Below are 3,106 nucleotides of genomic sequence, written 5' to 3' on the forward strand. Positions count from 1 at the left end.
GCAGTCTAGGGATTTGAGATGCCTCTGAGACATTCTATTTGAAATGTCAGGCAAGCAGTTAAATAGGATATGAGGAAATACTTACAATGAGTGTCATTCAGGGGTCCTCTGCCTGGAGATGCTGTGTGCGGGGATGGTGGTGGTAGTAAGGAGCATCACCGAGAGACAGTGCAAAGAGAGAAGAGGAGTGGGTACCAGGCCGAGCTCTCAGTGGAACTAGCAAAGGAGACCAAGTAGGCATGAAGTCAAGAACACCAACCATTATGAACATTTTTAAAAAGAGAATGTTCCGGAAATGTGTCACTAAGAAGTCAAGTACTGTTTGGCTTTTGTTCATTTATTGGGAGTTTATTTTAAAAGGTAAATTATATATCAAAAAAATGACATCATGTAGCAATAATAATAATTCATAATGGACAGAGTTTATAAGGTACTTCTCACTTCATCTCAATAATAAGTACAGTTTATTGTTAGGTGTATTGATTGTATTATGAATTTAAAGACACCGGAGCTCATGAGAATAACTGATACTTAATAATAAATTAAACATTTATTTAACAAGCTTTATGAACTCCTGCTATAAGAGATATACTCTAGACTCTGTGAACACATCTGTGAACAAAAGCAATCATGACCCTGAACTCATGGCACTGTTTTCAATGGCTAGTCTACCACAGTGTTCTCAATGTACTTTGTAGAACTAGAACAGTGATTCAGAAGCACAGAGGCTCGACATCAGAGGGTCCCTTTTTACAATCTTAAGCACTTAGTGTGTTCTATATAACAATTGAGTAGTTTTCAGTATATTTACATTGTCATGCAAGAAGTTCACTTTTTTGAATTCTTGAAAATGTCTGTGTAGGGCATATTGAGGGGTCTGCATCTTAAAACTTTCAAAAATATTACCTGATCTGAAATGTCTTAATGCACTCTAGCAAAGCTTGCCGAGAAGTAAAAAGCAGGAAAATCTGTTTATGTCAAATCAAGGTTTTTATCCATTGGGCATAATCCTTATATTTTACCAATGAAGACATGAAGCAGACGAGCCTCCTGACAGCTCATAGTTTTTCTTTATTCTGTTGTCTTGGGTAAACTTCATTTTACAACTGCTTTGACAAAGCACAAGACTGCCAAGTTTATGCTTTTTCAAGTATTACAGAAACAAAAAGACATCACAATGCATTTAATAACCCATACTTCATCTTCTTTTTTTTTTCCTCTTTTCCTCTAAGAATTTATTCCTGTCCAAAATAATCTATGGGTGCTGCAAAAAAAAGTGGCATCCTTATCTGTGAAAGAGTCAGATAACATTACTGCTTGCTTGATTTGTCAATACGTCTGGAAGTTAGAAGATTTATGTGTGGCTCATTCTGATAGGACATATGTAACATTGATTTTTGTTGCTAGGTTCATGCTAACTAGACTTGACTGTATGATCCTGGTCAGAGTGGCCCTTGAAAAACTGTTTTGCATTCGTGTTTGGGTTCTGTACAAAATCTGTGTTTGGATTTCTTTACCCTTCAAAGTGACCACCGTGGTTTCCATGGTTATTATTATTATTATTTGCTTCTTTTTTCCCCCCTCTGTGATTTACATTGGCTGAAGAACACTTTCTTCTTGATAATTAAACTTAATTTTTGCCAGAGCTGAATTATTCTTAAATCAACTTCAGCTCTATAGAGAGATTTTTTTTTAACATCTTCCCTGGCATTTCATAAGGTTAAAGAAAAGTTGAAAGACAATCTCCATGTCCAGCAAGTTGAGTCTGCAGTCAGTGGTATATGAATTTAGATGAATAATTACATTACATTTATTTCCACTAGAGAAAAAAGGAAAAAAGAAATTCCACTGAAGCGATTTTGAGCAAGACCTCTGGTTCTCATCGTGGTGATGCCATCCTATAAGGAGAATTTTCAAAAAGCACAGGAGTGCTTTGCGTTATAGGAATGAAGGAAGGCAATGCTTGGTTTTCACAAGAGACGTCTAAAGATGCTGCATGTTTGCAGCGTGCAGTGCAGACCTGCTCACCAAGAACTGTCCACAAGCCACACACTTTGAAATGTCCTTCTTGATACTCATGTTGATGAAAAAAATGTTTATTATCTAAGCCTACAATGTCCCTACATTTTACAATAAGCACATTTTTAAAATACTTTTCCTTAAGGTAATTTTACTAGGAATGTCAGTAGTAAGCAAATTGTATTAAGATTTTACTTTACTTTATCTGTACTTTAATCCAGACATGTTTACAATTTTGTAAAATCACAGACCAACAGCAAAGTCACTCGAGGAGGGATTGAGGTATATTTTTGGAATTCCATGGATAGCGGGAACCTCACTACTTCATTTTGTATTTGGGATGAGTATTTATACATTGAAATGTACATTATTTCATTTAAGTTTATTTCACTCATTTTCTCTCATAATAAAATGGGGCACTGTAGATTTTAACAGCTTTGTTGAGGTATAGTTGATACACAAAGAACTGCACATATCCGGTGGGTGTAATTTGAAGAGTTTAGACAGATGCAAACACCTGCGACATTATCACTGCTGTTATGTTGATCTTTATACACATGTACTATGAGTAAGAGATAATGCCTGCAATTTTATCCTGGGGTCAAAAGGAAAGCACTGCAAAACATTTGTTATAAAAAGTGTCATTGGTTGAACACTAGAAGGAATAATTTTTTGTCTCCTGAAACTTAATTTTTGTCCCTTCTAAAAGTGACATTTCTTCTCTGAAGGGAAAGAGACTTTTGTATCAGTCTTTTTGTGTTGCTACAAAGAAATAACTGAGGCTGGGTAATTACTAGAAACTTATTCGGCTCGTAGTTCTCCAGACTGTGCAAGAAACATTGCACCAACATCTGTTTCTGGTGAGGGCTCCAGGAAGCTTCCACTCACATAGAAAGGCAAAGGGAAGGTGTTGTGTGCAGGTCACATGTTAAGAGAAGAAGCAAGAGGGGACCAGTTCTCTGGGGGACTCTCATGGGAACCAATAGAGTGAGAACTCCCTCAGTACCTTGAAGACTGGCACTAAGCCATTCACAAGGATCCCTTCCCAAGACTCAAATACTTTCCCGGAGGCCCCACTTCTGATATC

Source organism: Otolemur garnettii, unplaced genomic scaffold, assembly GCF_000181295.1.
Source record: "Otolemur garnettii isolate 467f Iridium unplaced genomic scaffold, OtoGar3 scaffold00037, whole genome shotgun sequence".
NCBI classification, from domain to species: domain Eukaryota; kingdom Metazoa; phylum Chordata; class Mammalia; order Primates; family Galagidae; genus Otolemur; species Otolemur garnettii.